This window comes from Haliotis asinina, chromosome 8 (assembly GCF_037392515.1).
Source record: "Haliotis asinina isolate JCU_RB_2024 chromosome 8, JCU_Hal_asi_v2, whole genome shotgun sequence".
NCBI lineage: Eukaryota > Metazoa > Mollusca > Gastropoda > Lepetellida > Haliotidae > Haliotis > Haliotis asinina.
Genome location: NC_090287.1, coordinates 2,243,631 through 2,261,742, shown reverse-complemented (window position 1 = coordinate 2,261,742; position 18,112 = coordinate 2,243,631). Strand labels below are relative to the sequence as shown.

General features: G+C 38.4%; 1 long non-coding RNA gene across 2 annotated transcripts in view; it reads left to right on the top strand.

Annotated features, from left to right (window-relative positions):
• The window catches only part of LOC137294356 (uncharacterized), an 81,413-nt gene that overhangs the window by 56,637 nt on the left and 6,664 nt on the right, over positions 1-18,112 (top strand). For both annotated transcript variants that reach the window (XR_010957516.1, XR_010957517.1), the window contains one exon: positions 11,073-11,169. This is a non-coding gene — a long non-coding RNA (uncharacterized lncRNA). The remainder of the gene's footprint in view (positions 1-11,072; positions 11,170-18,112) is intronic.

Below are 18,112 nucleotides of genomic sequence, written 5' to 3'. Positions count from 1 at the left end.
CTGACTCACTCACCGACTCACTCACTCACTCACTCACCGACTCACTCACTCACTCACTCAGGATGCCAGTATTCACTTCTTCTGACTTCTGTTGTACGGTCAGCCTCAAGTTATCCTGATCTACAGCTGACAGCTACGATTAACTGAAAAGAAAACAAATCATACATATTTCGAAGGGAATTGTTTATCAGACTGTGTGCTCAGTCCTACAATAAAGAAATACCCAAACAAATATTCCTAATCTCAGATGTTCTGTACACTGTATCCAATTGTGTCTATAATACTGTAACCAGCCCCAGAAACAGTAGTAGAGGCTGACCACATGTTCCAGTTAAAGCCCCTTATTCAACCCCATCAGCTTACTGCTATGGTCCTTTTAAATATCTGTTTACCTATGCAGCATGGACATTGCTGTTTCCTATTGACCAGACTGCGTATCTCCTGAACATCCTGAAATCTGCCCCTGTGAAATATTAGAAGCCTCTTTTGTAATTTCATTCTAGATTTAAGATGCCGCTATCCCTTCTTGTCACACAGGCTGTAACATTATCTTTCCATTAAAAAGAACCGCCATTGATGGTCTTAAAGAAACCGTCTCCAGCACCTCTGCACGTGTTGTTGGTATGTATATCATGAACCAGGTCAACTTTACAAGCGTGCATGTTTCACAAATACAAGATTCATGTGATGACGGTCTTTTGAATACATTTCTAAACGATGAGTACATTATGCATCTTCTCTGAAGATGGACTTTGTGCCCAGCTCACCATGAGCTGTACTTTCTTTAGCAGCTCTCCAAGTATGAATTTCTAAAGCACCCCATCCTCGCTTCAGTCGTCACAAACACTGGCCTCTCTGTGGATGTTTCATTACATATAACCGGCTCATCTTTCCACCGGCTCGGCCATTATAATCAGTCACAGTTACTTGCACGCTTGACAAAGCCAGGAGGGAAACCTGTAGATTTAATCATTTGCGGTTGAATGATATTTTTCACCTTACTCGAGACAGGTATATATTTTAACTACATGCACCTGTAGTTTAGATGTCCTCAAGCGTTCTCCCATTTGAAGGGCTACACAATGTAGACAGTTTTTCGCTGTTGTTTTCTATGAATTTATTAATGCAGTTTTCCTCCCCAAATGATCTGTTCAATACATTAACCCATTTCAGATGAGATTTGTATCCTAAGGTATTCTGTCTTGCTAAGAGCATGATATCATCTGGTTGATATACTACTGTGTGTATTTTACTTTTTTAAAAGTTATCATGTAGATGGTTCAAAATGTTCACAGAGCATGGTGTTCTCCTTCCTTAGTGATAACATCAAAGTAGAGGCAAGAAGTAGATGTCACTAAATTTGTTAATTTTGAAATCCTTTGGAGAAGTTGGTGTAGAAAGGTGGACAAGTAGGACAGTAGGTAGGGTGTAAGACAGGTTCAGTCAGTTCATACTAAGTGAGTCTGTTTTATGCTTTTCCTCTGGGAATATTGATGACTTTGAGAAGTCCCTCCTTCACAGAAGTTACTACACTCTGTGCTGGAGTTGAGGGGCATAGGAGTTACATCGTCATCAATGTTTTACTCTTTGTTTTCTGTTTACTTATTTTTTTTGGCCTTCAACAGTTTTCTTTCAATTTTTTTATTCATTTCAGTTAATGTTTTCGTCTTCATTCTCAGCAAAGTACCAATCTAATGTACAGCCCTGAAATGCTGTGAAATACTTGACTACTGTTCATATCAGTCATCTGTAAACTCTGAACAAAACCCATACAAGAAGCAATGACTGACTGACTCACTCACTCACTCACTCCCTCACTGACTCACTCACTGACTCACTGACTCACTCACTCACTCACCCACTTGCTCGGTCGCTCGCCCGCCCACTCACCCATTCACCCACTCACGCACCCACTCACTCACCCACCCACTCACTCAACAGTACTAGATGGGTTGAAGGAGGAGAGGATAATCAATTACGCATTGGCTTACAATATATGACATCCACTCACTTCAGCCTGAAAACGTAAAACTGAACAGATTTTGGTGATTTGGGGAAAATTTATCAAAGCAACAGTCATCTCTACCCCAACTCAATGTTAACAACCCTGCTATAACGTCTCCTAGTATTGTTTTTATTTGGTTCTAAAGTTGTTACTGAAACAGGTTGAAGTCTGTGATCTGTCTCAACATATACATGACCTATTCTTGTAGTCTACATCCCAGTATGACCTTTTCCACGCTCTTTTCATCCAATTAGCACCTATTGTCTTTTGCATCTTCTGTGTTTACAGGTGTCAGCATTTCAAAATTAGAAAACTGTACTGTGATGTTGGCCAAGAAAAGCAATAAATTGTGAAATGTTTCAGCAAATCACAGCTAAGAATGACCAGTGAAGATTTATTTGCCATTGTTTGATTTAATGGTGTTTCCTGGCCAATATTTCTCCCAGTGGTCCTATTGTTGATTTCATTAAAGGCGATATGTTCTGATAGTGATTTCTAAACAAATGCCATTCAGAGATGTTCATCATGGTTCGCTACTGCAGTTAAAAATAGTAATAACACCCACAACACAATCCCAACAGATAAATTCACTGACACGTCAGATAACATTTTGCCAGGGGCGTACATTTCATTGTTCCACCATTCATGTCTGAGATAAGAGCATGGAAAAATCGACAAGTTTTCCCCCCTCCTTCAATCCCTGACACAGCCATTGTTTAATGACATCAGTAACAAGGGCTCTGTCAATGTACCCTGGGACTACTTCAAGAAGGGGGATTTCGGAAGACACGTCAAATTGTCCGAGTAATTGGCATGGAGATTTTGATTGGTCAAGTTAGCGTCAGGTACCAAGGCCACTGGTCATTCAAGCTTGGCCCTTACCATATAAACAAGCATCTCCCATAGAAATGTTTTGAATGGGATTCAACCACCACTGACTCCCTTGTTCAAGTGGGACATCCGTGTCATGACTTCTTGTTTAGAAGTCTGATCCTTAGTGTCTGTCCCAGATTGGTTTTTGCGCTTCTGGTGTCGCGTTTCTTAACAAGGTGGTGAATCAGTGTGAACATGGATTTCTCAAGATTTGATGGTAGATTTCACCCATCTTGAAAAATGGTGCTATTGTCAATATTACCTATTCACAATTGAATATGAAGGATGTGTAGTTGAATGTAAAGTTGAATGTGAAGTTCACTGGATGTAGGAAGAACTGAGTCCTGTTATCTACATCTACGTGCTGTTATATATGCTCCCCATTATGTCCTGTGTACACTATAGGTTGTCCACTGCTCATGAGGGGGACATGGTTTGATGTATCCTTGATGTAACGTTTCTATGTACCCCCCTGGGAATGCCAAACTCATTACTTACTTCATTGCAGTAATTCTTTATCTCGAATAACATTCAACCACATATGATTTACAGAAATTACCAATGTTTAGTGAATGCAAATCAGTGGAAGGGTGATAACTCTAAATCTGTTTTTCTTGTCGTCTGAAAAATTGAGCAATGGTTACAAAAAGATTTTTACCCGAACTTCAAACAATTCAAAATTAGCATTTAGGTAAGATAAATATGTTGTTCACTGGTCATTCAGGATCCATGGGTTGATATACCCTTGATGTTAGTTTAGCAACCCACGTCTCCCATCTGACCAGTGAGTGGCTTATAATCCTCCACAGTACATCCTTTGTACAGTGATATATATACTCCACAGTACATCCTGTGTACAATGATATATATAGTGCACAGTCTATCCTGTGTGCAGTGATATATTTACTCCACAGTACATCCTGTGTACAATGATATTTATCTTAACTCCCACATAAATGTTACTTTCTGATTGGCATCAACCCATGGGCTCAGGGAACATAAACAAACATCCTGGGTACATCAACCCATGGGCTCAGGGAACAAAAACAAACATCCTGGATACATCAACCCATGGGCCTCAAGGGACCATTGGAAAACTTATAATGTACTCCACAGTACATCCTGTGTACAATGATATATATACTCCACAGTACATCCTGTGTACAATGATATGTATACTCCACAGTACATCCTGTGTACAATGATATATACACTCCACAGTACATCCTGTGTACAATGATATGTATACTCCACAGTACATCCTGTGTACAAAGATATATATACTCCACAGTACATCCTGTGTACAATGATATGTATACTCCACAGTACATCCTGTGTACAATGATATGTATACTCCACAGTACATCCTGTGTACAATGATATATATACTCCACAGTACATCCTGTGTACAATGATATGTATACTCCACAGTACATCCTGCTTACAATGATATGTATACTCCACAGTACATCCTGTGTACAATGATATGTATACTCCACAGTACATCCTGTGTACAATGATATGTATACTCCACAGTACATCCTGTGTACAATGATATGTATACTCCACAGTACATCCTGTGTACAATGATATATATACTCCACAGTACATCCTGTGTACAATGATATGTATACTCCACAGTACATCCTGTGTACAATGATATATATACTCCACAGTACATCCTGTGTACAATGATATGTATACTCCACAGTACATCCTGTGTACAATGATATATATACTCCACAGTACATCCTGTGTACAATGATATGTATACTCCACAGTACATCCTGTGTACAATGATATGTATACTCCACAGTACATCCTGCTTACAATGATTTACTTGGCATTTAATGTACAATGTTAAGTGTCATGTACAGCAGCATATCTGACAGGAAAACATGATGATTACATGTGTTTATCCAGTTGTGGCATTAGTCTGTTGTATTCACTCACACCTGGTAGAACTGTTGAATATCTCTCTTTCTTCTCCAGTAGGTATACAACAAGTAACTTTGGAGATATATGTTAATATCACACAGAAAATGTCATCAATAACCACCACATAAACAATATGAACTGATGAGAAAATGTATTTCATGTGTTCAACGTTGAATGTGTAACTGTCATTTCAGCTTGGCCCTGATGAAATATCTGTTAAATGTTAGAAACTTTTTTTTCTTGATTAAATTTGTGGGATTGATACTAAATATAAGGTTTCATGTGCTCTCTTGTCTGACACATCTTTATCAAGATGAAGCATCTCTCAGATCATTTCATTGACTGATGAGTGAGCAAAACACTGGACAATAAACCTTTGAAAGATGGAAGTTGTGACAAAATGGAAAAATCTAATGTAGATCAATTTGCTGTTCCAAATTATTTTCTCATTAATTATAGAAATGACCTTTTTAGAGTATTCATGCAACATTGACTAATGATATCCAAAACTTGGCATTTGTGTGCATCTTTGGGAGGCTAATGACCTCGACCTTTGAACTGAATGTCAGAAGTGGTCCTCCTTTTTGTCCCTCGATGTTGTATATTTGATGTTGCTGTCGCTTGTTTAAACTGGGGTATTGACTGTGATGTAACTAACATTGGGTCCTCTTTTTATCATGGTAAACAATACTGTTTTCCTGAATGTGGCAGAGTAGGCTCAGAATACACCTGGTATCACACGTACGCGGTTGCCTGACAGGTACAGTATAAAGCACTTTATGGTGTGTAGTATTAGGACTTATTAAAAATGTATAGTACAATTATTTAACTATAGTACTGGTATTATGCAAAATTTTATCAAAATATGCATGTATGTAATAGCCTTTGGCTGTGAGTGAGTGAGTGGAGAATACATACAACACTCAGTACTGCTAGCCAAGTTGTCAAGAGTGCCACAGTTTCCTGTTCTATACACAGGTCAGGCTGAGTGAGTGAGTGAGTGCGTGAGTGAGTGAGTGAAAGAAAGTGCATGTTTGTATGACCCATCTACCTTGGCCATCATGTTATGGGGTCCTCTGTAAGTAAAGTCACATTGACTTTGATGACATATGCTTGATAAATTTTAGACAGTTCAGTGAGGCCACGTGTACTTTGTTGCTTTGAAATGAAAGTTTTGACACAAATATCATGCCAATTTTACACAACACAATTAACATACTACCCAGTCAAGTTGCTTGTGTATCACTTGCATGAGCAACGTGTAACCATCAATTTCGTGTTTATCCATGCAGATTGCAAGACATAGAAGTAAACTGCTGTGGACTTGGTGAGCTAATTAACGCGCAACTAATGAATGTTCGCTAACGATGAAAGAGTAGTGGTAATCCCACACCTGAGTTTAAACGTATGCGTGGAGACCAACACGTTTTAGTTCATCTAAATGCGGTGCGACTTTCTTGCTAGACATCACGTCGTAGATGTAGTCGCCAACATAAAGGAAGAACCTGACAGTTTTCTCAAAATGTTTGCATTGCATGTCCGGCTAAATCCATCTCCAAATAATACGGGTCTGGTGTGTTGCTTCAATGACCTGTGTCAGTTTCCAGCCACAATTTGTTCACTTAGAATTCTCCAGTCAACTGAGGACTACGCGAGGTTGAAATCGGATTACTGCTCACCATGATCGTCTTTTTGCGGTATGTGTAAACTTTATGTACAAATGAGCCTATGTTGTGCTGCATGCACTGCTTCGGTCGTGGTGGCTGCAACCTTTGGAATTGCCCGTTCTGGAATTGCAAATATTTCCGTGATATTTAAAAAGTTACTATCATTACACTAATCAGTAGTTTCACAGTGATGTGTGAAACACAGCAAATTTCCTTGAAGTTTTTGCACTGTGAAGCATTTCCTTAACAAAAATGCTTAATTTTTTTTTTCTGCTGAATTAATTTATCGTAACATTTTCAGTTCTGTTGACCTTGTGTTAAGTACCAAGAAAATATTGCCCTCAGTTTGAAAAGCAGTTCTAGTTCAAAATGTTGTCATAAGAATTTACATTAAACAGAACTGTACTGAACCCCATTTTTGACATAACTGTAACCCGTGTTACTTACTGTTGGACATACAATCAACAATGAAGCTGAACAGTTGACTGATTGTGAAATATTCAACATTCTCAAGCATTCATATTCACAATAAATGTTCATTGTGAAATATTCAACATTCTGAAACATTCACAATTAATGTTCATTGTGAAATATTCAACATTCACAGTGTGCAACATTGTGAAATATTTAATATTCTCTAATTTTCATTTTTATAATCGATGTTTATCGTGAAATATTCAGCATTCGCAGTCTACATCATTTGTGAAATATTCAACATTTTCCAATATTTATATTCACAATCTATGTTCACTGGGGCGATGTGGAAGCCTAGTGATTAAGGTGTTCGTTCTTCACCCTGAATACCAGGGTTTGATTCCCCAAATGGGTACAGTGTGTGAAGCCTGTTTCTTGTGACCCCCGCTGTGATAGTGCTGGAAAAGTGTTAAAACTGATGTAAAATTAAACTCACACACTAACTCAATATTCGCTATTCAAAGGCTTCATTCATCACAAAATAATGCCCTTGACACTTGCTTCAATCCAGTCAAATCATCGTATACATGCCTATTACAAAGAAACATCCATATAAACCCGTGATTACCTGGGGACATGAGGCTGCTGGGTGAAGAGTTTGCAATCAATTACACATCTACCTACAATATAGGATGTCTATTTCACCTCTGAGTGACACAGACAAGGATCAGCACAGAATTACTTGCATCATCTCTGTCATGTGACCTCACTCCAGAAAATAAATGATGTTTGATTTAGAGTCATGTGACCTGACCAGAGGTCAACTGTGAGCAGCCAGGGTCAAAGGTGACCAATGGCTGCAGGCTTATGAAGTTGAACCTATGACTACCTAATTTTGGTTAATTGCTTCTGTGAGATAATTGTGATGCTGTCAGTGGACCCTGGAGGTCATAGGGGTACCCAGACTGTGGCATTTGTCTCTACACTAGCAGTTAATTGTCTGGGCTTGTAGGAATCACTTCTTCTATTTAGAATTGGATTATGGTCTTGATGGAGATTCAGGTTACATATATATGAACTAAAGCATATGAAGTGGTATCTTAAGGACACTACTTTGACTAGGTTCATTTCTTGATTTTCCAGATTTTATTAAAGTATCAATGTTGTCTGTTTGGTGGCATTCAAAATATTAATTCATGGGGCATTATTTAAACATTTACCAACTGTGCATCATTCACACCCACATTCATTCCTACACTCACTACTAGAGTTATTCCTACAATTCCGTCTTACATTCATCCAACTTTCACACCAATATTCACTACATCCTTCACACCAACCTTCACTACAACTTTCACTATAATCTTCATTAAAAAATTCACTCTCGAATACACACCAACCTTCACTGCAAGATTCACTCCAACATTCATGCTAAATATCGCTTCAACATTCACATCAATCTATGCATTGACACAACATGCTTGCAACATTCACGTCAGTCTATACATTGACACAACTTGCTTGCAACATTCACGTCAGTCTATGCATTGACACAACTTACTTGCAACATTCATGTCAATCTGTCCATTGACACAACTTGCTTGCAACTTTCATGTCCATCTATGCATTGACACAACTTGCTTGCAACTTTCATGTCAATCTATGCATTGACACAACTTTGCTTGCAACTCTTCCTGACTGTGTTCCATCATTTCGCACTCACAATTCAATGTGCTCCATAGTGTTGTGGTGGCATTTGATGAAGCTACTTTAAATTATGGAATCTGGTGACACATATCTCTACACAGGCGATTTTCATTTGACATTTCACTTCCGGAAATTACTGTAATGAAAACAGCTCGCATCCCATCATTGGAAGTTTTTCATTTGTTGGATGATAATGTTCTTATGATCATTTAAATTCTTCAGTGTCATCCATCAATTTTTAATGTTTTTAGGTTGTGATAATGACATTTATTATCTTAGTAGTTAGATATCTGGGCACAGGTGATTAATTTCCACACGATCATGTTTCAAAACAGGGTTATTATTGAAATATTCATATTCCTGTACAACATGCAATTTGAAGTATGCCTTTTGTGAAGAAATGTGATCACAGATACATAATGAAACACAGGAAATTATGTCAGTTTTTTAGTTCTTACTTTATGCAGTAAAACATTATTTTTACCTTGTAGTTCATTAAAACATTATTTTTAACTTCTACTTTATGATCTGTAAATAAGGGAGTCTGTATACTATATAATACACTATTATAAATGCAAGAAGCCAAGATTTTCAATTTGAAAACAAAATATAATTTTGATAAGCTGAATCAAGAATGCTGTTTATCCACAGCATCAATGAATCATTGATATTGTACATTTTGATACTGGTGTTGGTAGTGTGTTCAAGAAAGTACATACATGAACACCAAAACGGCTGCCCACATCACAGCATATGTTTATTTCCATGTTGTTTCTGTTGACTGAAATCTACACAAGCAGTCGAGCTTGACAGACACACGCTATCATTCAGTGATATGCTAAACTGTAATTCACCCTTTATCTTGTAAAGGTCACATGTTTCACACTGGAAAGCCTCAGATGACCCATGTCTAATTATTTAATATGACAGTAATGATCAGCGATGCTTCAGGCCCCGCCAGTCTGCATTGCCCTAGGGCCTGCCGCACTTACAGCAGCTCAGGTGGATGTTTGTATCAGCAATATATGACAACATGTGTTAATATATTTCTTTGTTACATTCTTTTTGATATAAGTTGTCAAGAACTCAGGAGTCACCGGTGCCAGTGAGTTAGTGAGGGATTTGGACGTTTTGTACCTTCAATAATATCAATGTGCTGCAAATTTAGTCTTTAGTGGTCTTCCCAGTGTAAGCTCTATGTCCAGAAAAAGCTGAAAGTGTTTTGTCTCCGATGTTTACCACTTTGGTAAGCAACGAGGTGCCATTGGCATAACATAGTCAGAGTAGACCAGGAACTGAACCCTCCATCATAGGCTTTAGATATTCCCAAGGGACGGCAAAGTATGTCAGATCTTCTACAACACAGAATTCATGAGCTGTGTATGTTTGTACAGTCTGTGAGTGGTTACAGTGTCTATGTTCTGTACAAGTTTGATCTTCATCCAGGTAATGGTTCACGGACTGCTGGCACCAACTCAGGGTTTAGATGATGACGTCACTGCTGGCACCAACTCAGGGTTTAGATGATGACGTCACTGCTGGCACCAACTCAGTGTTTAGATGATGACGTCACTGCTGGCACCAACTCAGGGTTTAGATGATGACGTCACTGCTGGCACCAACTCAGTGTTTAGATGATGACGTCACTGCTGGCACCAACTCGGTGTTTAGATGATGACGTCACTGCTGGCACCAACTCAGTGTTTAGATGATGACGTCACTGCTGGCACCAACTCAGTGTTTAGATGATGACGTCACTGCTGGCACCAACTCAGTGTTTAGATGATGACGTCACTGCTGGCACCAACTCGGTGTTTAGATGATGACGTCAGTGATGAATGGTGTCACTTATGTTATTCCAGTAATGCAAAAAACTCACTCACCATTATGATGTCACTAATATTATATGATATTGGATGCATTTCCTAAACATAAAAATTTAACCTAATGTCAGTTTACATCTGTTATTTAATACTGATCAATCATGAATGATATTCAACTTTCACTCCAGTGTTTCACATTTATTTTTTAACAAGTATTGTTCAAGATCAAGCATGAACATCTTGTGTTTGTGACTGAAACAATCACCACACTCAGTTTATTACAGTGACACATCCATATAAACCCGTAATTACCAGGGGACGTGAGGCTGGTGGGTGAAGAGTTTGCAGTGAATTATACATCTGCTTACAACATATGATGTCTATTTCACCTCTGAGTGACACAGACAAGGATTGGCACAGAATTACTTGCATCATCCCTGTCATGTGACCTCACAGAAAATAAATGATATTTGATTTAGAGTCATGTGACCTGACCAGGGTCATCTGTGAGCAGCCAGAGGTGAAAGGTGACCAATGGCTGCAGGCCTTCCTCCACTATCATGCAGACCACAAACTTCCAAAGAGGACATCCATTCTCAGGTAAATGATGAGTCATCAATCTCAGTGATGAATGTTCTTTTTCAGGTCATGCATCTGTCCAGTTATTGAACACGAGGGTAGCATGACTTCAGACATCCCTTCCAGGAGTGTATCAGTTGATGTGGCATCCAGTAGAGGAAAGGTTAGCACTCCCTGGTTCTTATTTCTGTGACCTCTATAAACTAAATAATGTCCTCCACTTAAGGCCCTCTACCCTAGGTCCATCATTGAAGAAACTCCAACTAAGGTTCTCCATCCCAGATCCTGTGAAGCCTGGTCCTCCAAACAAGGACCTTAAACACAATCCTTCCAACACAGGCCTTAAGAACCCAGGTGTTCCAACCAAAGCCCTCCAACATAGGTCTTCCAGCATACCCTCCAACATGTGTCATCCTACCCAACCCATATGCTGCATCCAAGGCATTCCTAACCTGATCCTCCAAGCCAGCTCCCCAGCCCAGGTCCTCCAACCCAGGTCCTCCTAACCTGATCCTCCAACCCAGCTCCCCAACACAGGTAATAATCCTAACCTGATCCTCCAACCCAGGTTCTCCTATCCTGATCCTCCAACCCAGGTCCTCCAACCCAGGTCCTTCACCCCAGGTCCTCCTAACCCGATCCTCCAACCCATTTCCCCAAGCCAGGCCCTCCAACTCAATTTCTACTAACCTGGTTCTCCAGCCAAGGTTCTCCAGCCTAGGTCACTGAGATATATACACATAACTTATATACCCACACAAATGCAAGACCACCAGCATCTACCCATGGTATCTGCCAAAGTACTCACTGAGAGATCACAGACACAGGGGGTGGTTTATGATATATTCCAGGAATAACTCTCACCTGATCATAAATCATATTATGTGACTTTGGGACCCAGGTATCTATTGTCTCTGGGAGGTATGTGTGTTAAACAATGAGTATTGTTCTCTGCTGGGTGTTATGCACATTCTTTTTCTCAGATAGTGATTTTTTCTGGGGATGAGTGGTTTTTGTTTGTTTCCACACAAACATAAAGGAAATTACAGAGATAAAATGTTGTTGGCATGAATAATTCATCTCAGCAACTGATAAAAGACATGGCAGCTTCATTTTTTGACTGAATATTACGTTTGCAAATGTATTTTATCAGTTTCAAAGATATTCTGGTTGACCTGTGCACAGATGTATTGTTGTGATGGTGGCAGCCACCATTATGATGAGAGGACACCTATCTCTTACCTAGCATTAGACGTATATAGAACATTCACTCTAACATCTCATTATGTAGAATCACTCGTGAGACATGCTTCACTTTGGGATGATAGGAAGGTTACATTTATGTTCCATGTTGGACTGGGAGGGTTGGGGTAGTGTGATGGTTAAAGCATTGGCTTGTCACGCCAACGATTCAGGTTTGATTCCCCAAATGGCGCACTGTCTAAAGCCTGTTTCACGTGTCTCCTGGAGTGATATTGCTAAAATACTGTAACAACGATGTGATACCATACTCACTCACCCCATGTAGGGCTGAAACACAAAGTAGACGTGCATATGTGGACTGTACTTGGTGAAGCAGGACATACCCATCACTCTGAGATAACACCCCCATCCTTCTTCCTCTCCAGCAGTTATGATTCCACACCAGAGTATCAATCACTTCCACTCTTGTCACAGTCTTGTCAATACATCAAAGCAGACAATCAGTTTGTACCTAAAGACCTTCCAAACTTTTAAAAGGTCCACAACATTTACAAATCTTTCACACCTCACAGCCTCAAAGAACAAATGTTGTGCTGGCACGGCTCAGCCTGTATATGTATATAGGTATTTGTGCACTGTTGTTGAGATCAGGCTCATTGAGGATCTGGCCTACAGCTTTGTACAGCTCCAATACAATGAGTTCAATGGAATGTTCTCTCTCCTGGAATTAATTCCAGTGGAAATGAATGGTGCATGTACATAGTTAGTTTTAATTCTGTGGTATCACTATGCTGGGTGATGTATCTTCACACTTCTCTGCAGCGTTTGTCATATTGACGACTGGTTTCTTTGCAGCAAGTGTGAATAACTTTTCTCATAGGCTTAGAAAGCTTGTGAGTAATTTTTTCTTTGCTTGTACCATGTTAACCCCTGATTGGTGTGTAGGACGTATAATTGTGAAACTCTCTGTGTGTATGTGATTTGTAGGTGGGAAATGTACAGTAGACAAGAAAGGTCCAGCATACACCAGTGGCTCTAATTCAGGATGTCTCAATGCCAAATACTATGTTGTTTTTCTTACACCATAATTAGGTAATAGTATAAAATATTGCTTAATATTACTCAGTGAGTGAGTGAGTGAGTGGGTGGGTGGTTGGATGGGTGAGTGAGTGAGTGAGTGAGTGAGTGAGTGAGGTGGATTCTTGTAAATCTTCTCATGTACTTCACTACTGATGAGAATTTATGTGTGATATGTGTGGAGAGTATCTCTTAAGAGAGTGAAAATATAAAATAAATCATTATGCAAATGTCTTTTGACATTTTGTCTACAAAATGTGACAATAATATATAGACACATGTCCAAATTCTGTAAACAAATTAATTCAATTGAAATAAATAATGCATAAAAATTTGAGACACTTTTGGAAAAACTTGATATTTATTATTCTTGTGAGATTGCAAAAGTTTAAAAAGAAGATTTGTTTAATTGTTTATTATTATTTATTAGTGTATGAAGTCATGATGATATGATGCTACCAAGAGCTGCCTAATCCAGTGCAAGTCTTTCTGTACGTTAAGAGGGACAAAGATGAGGATATCTAGCTTCTCTATAGTGTGTACTGTAATACAATGGTGACATCATACATGGGATAATCGAGGTGTTCAAGGTGATTTAGTCAGGTGTGAGTCTTCTCTGAAGCTGTTTTGTGATGTCTGAAGCTGTTTGGTGATGTCTGGTGATGTCCAGTTGGAATGAGATCTGACAGTGAATACAACTGGCATGATGTGTGACAGGAGGTACCCTTCACCTGACAGGTATCTTCTCTGTGAATCACACTGTCAATAGACATGTATTAGCTTTCTCTCATGAGGAGTACAGATAATATCTTGTCAATCTAAACATTGAATGAAAACTTCAGTCTGTGATTTGATTATGTAAATTTTAACAAAGAATTTTATGACAAAGTTTATTAAAGTTTAGGCCTGTTGCTCCCACTGAGATAATCCTGTGCATTTACATAATGCGCTTATGTTACCAAATACTCAGGACAAGTTGCGTGTGCACAGTGTATGTAGATAAACATGGATCTTGACAGCAATGGATAACTGAGCCGACAGGAACGTACAAACAAGAACTTACCTTGAATATTGTACTCTTGTGCTGTAATATGGTATACAACAAACTAAGCTGGTGATATATGTGTGTTGATAAACAAATATATACAGTATTTAAGTTGTGTTGAAGGGTTCATGTTTCAAACTTACATATTCATAGATTTCTTCCCTACAGGTAAGTCTGTGCACTTGATGTCGGAGGCATACATTAGACCCAAGTGATACTCAATTACAGGTGCTGAGTTCAGGTGTTGTATTTTACATGCATTATGTATTAATGTTATATGTGTGTTATTTCACAAAGCTTGTCATTACCTGATTTATACATCGTGGAAATGGATACTGGGTAATATACTGAGCAGCAAAAGAAACATAACTTTCAAAATAATGAAATCTTATAAAAGTTAGTGTTCATGTGTATGTCAACTATTAAAAAACTTGTGAGGGAGTGATTGACATGTCTCATCATTTGGGTGCTTGGAAAATGAGATGTAGGGGGATAGGTGGGGGATGCAAAAAGGAGGGATGGTTCACCAAAAAGCTTGACAGGATCAAGGAAAGGTTCATGAAAGGTTAATATCTCTTACTTTTAATACATAGTAGTATTAATACTTTGCAAATCTTGTGAGTGGTAGGGAATAGAGGTGAGAGATGGAGTGGGGGTCCTTGGGTGTAGAAGGAGATGCCACTTGCCTCTCCCTCTCTCTGCCCTCAGTAACATACAGGTGCTCCAGGGTTTTGTCCTATTTGGCTAAGAGTATGTCACCTCTTAATAAAGACATGTGCATGTGAGAAGATGTGTTTAGTTCAGCAGTGAAGGTGAGAAATCAACACTGATTAGGCAGGTTATTCTTTTGAAATTCCTAGCTTTATTTTTAGTTTCCAAATATTGTCATTTCAATCGAAAGCTGTCCTCTCGCTTACGATGGGACATAACAAGCATCACATCTGTTTTCAAATTTCTTTTAAGTCGCTTGTCCCCTTTGTTAAACTCACTGAAAAGCGTCCATCTTGTTTTTGAAACAAACGAGAGTTGTTGATTCCAATTATTGATCCCGTTATGCAAATACACTCACCTGTTCTGTGACGTAGTTCAGGTGGGGGTGGAACGAAGTTTGGAGGTTTGGGGAGATGCCTGTTTATTCGTTTTCATTCATGTCGAACATGGATGGCTACAGAACCTCAAACCATCACGTCACTTACTTGCAGGAGTGTTTATTTCAAGATTATGCATTTGTTTATCACTAGATTAGAGCCTTGTTTATTTCAATATTGTCATCTCAACCACACAAAAAAGGTTTTTAATATTTCATCAGTTCATATTGACATTGCTTGTGTCCAGGATTCCTCGGAACCATGTGTTTTTGGATCAGTATGTTTGATCAGAGAGTTTTGTTCTGGATTAGTGAAGTGATACACCGTAACACTACTTACACTGTGAGTACACCACCTGTCACTGACTTGGCGTTGTCTTGGAGACATGTCAATTTTAGGTGTGACACTTGTTCGTCAGTTTCAGGAGATTCTTGTGTTCTGCCAGCTTTGGGCAGAGAGGAGGAGAATTATCTCAGAAATGATAGTACTTTTTTAAAAATATATTTGTTTTTAAAAAAACATTCACTGCGTTTTCTTTTAATGTGAGTGTGTACAGGTAACTGGATGAGCACTGAACATGTTATTATCCCTTGTGTTGTCATTGTTATAATCAGTGTTGTTATCACCATCTGCAGTTTATCATCATTACAAACAATACTATTCTCATATGTCATTTGAACCAAATGGGAAATTAAAATATTTTCAGGTATGAACTCATCTGAATGTGTATTTTTGTTTTCTTTTATTCATTTCTGGTCTGTTTGCCGTGATAACATACCAATGAATTTCACTTGAACAAAAAAGTAAATGGAATAAAGTGAAATTAAAATTGCAAATCCTCATGATTTTACCTTGCCAACTGAACATTTAAATCTCAGAATTTTGTAGAAGTTGCTTAACAAACTAAAATTGTTTCGAATTGTGATTATTGGTTGGTATTACAATGGGGAATTCACACTGAATGCATACTGAGAACAAGTAGGGCAAAATTTAAGACATTTACTTTGAAAAATATTAAGAGTATTGTATTTGTATTGAAGGTGTAGAAAGTGTGGTTCCTTTATTGTAAAGCAACTGGATCAGGAGTGACTTAACAGAGGCTATGTATGGCACAATGACTTGGAACAAACTATCTGGGTAACTTTCATCTTTGATTCCTCGGGATTTTTCAGTGTATTTAGATATGAATGTTGCCTTAGCATGGAAATTATCTATGATTGTAACAGTTAACTTAGACATTGTCCGACGAAATGTTTTTATTTTGTGATACTGCTTCTTTGTGGCAGCAGACAACAAACATATTCAAATGTACAATGTTTTCACCCTCTTTTTCTTCTGTTTCATATTTTTTTCATATTGTTTCATATTTGCTCACATTTTAAACAACACCGTTGTATTGTTGCAAAGATTACCGACTGTGTTTGAGTAAACGCGTGCAGGGATGACAGAATGTTCCAACTGTTTGGCACTACTGTGAAAGTTATCAGAGAAGCCAGTGGCTACAAGAAATCAATTGCAGTGTAAACTACATATATTGAGCTGCAATTGCTGTACATTTGAGAAATGCAACATTTGAAATAACCACCCACCTTTGTTATGCCTTGGCATTTTGCACAGTTGTGTTACATTTCATATCGTCTATTTTAGTATCGTTGATATCATGTGGTGAATGGCTGCCATTTTTTATCGAACGCCATCCATGTGTATATTCATTGGACATCATAAAATTCAAAGCTGTTCACGATTAGTGTGCATATTTTAATGCTGACTCATTTTGATGGATGCTAGGGAAAACAAAACTGAAACCTTTCTGATTCCCTGTTATTTTGTTTGACTGTGTGAATAATGTAATTGCTCCTATCTCAATGATAAGTTGTTACTTAATCTATATTTATTTTTTGTTTCCTTTGAAGGTCATATACAACCAAAACATCAAGCATGATTAAAACATAGTTATCACTTATTCATGATATACAAAATGCAATGCTGATTAAGGAAAAACAAATAAACAAAATTATAAGCGGATAATCACAAATCAAAAGTGCAATATTCTGTATTTAGGTTTACCTCCATGGAAACAAAGCAGCCATGATACCAAAGCTGGTCAGAGCTGGTGAGTGTGCACACAAGTGTAACGGAGCTTTTTCATTGGCAGCAAGCTCATTAATATGCTTAGTCAGCTTTTTTATTTATGGCTTATAAGCATGATAGGTGTTAATTGCATGTGGTCAATGATTGAAGTTGTGCATTGCATATTGTCAGTAGAAGATAGGCAGGCAGACGTATAGATGTCAATAAACCAGACATTGAGTTTTCTCTGTGACACAGACTGCTTATCCCAATCAACATGTTGTTTGTTTTGGTTTTTGACTACTCCTCAAGACCTCATACTCCATGCAGGCATACTGTGAACCTATTGACTGCGCATGTGTTATGAGCACAGGGCAGCATAGCTGTTGAAACCACTTTTTTCCCCAGCGCTGGGGGGAAAATAGTGAATTGTTTGAACTGCGATTTCGTAGACTCTTTTCATAGCAGTTTTTTTTTCAACTTTATGGGTTGAATTGGCATTTTTGATACTTTGTTTCTGTAAGTGCATACCAAAAGGTATCAGTTGTGTTTTACGGTGCATGTGGCCTTTGATTTTATACCCATTTCTGGTGCCCTCCCTGCTGTGATATTGCTGTGATATT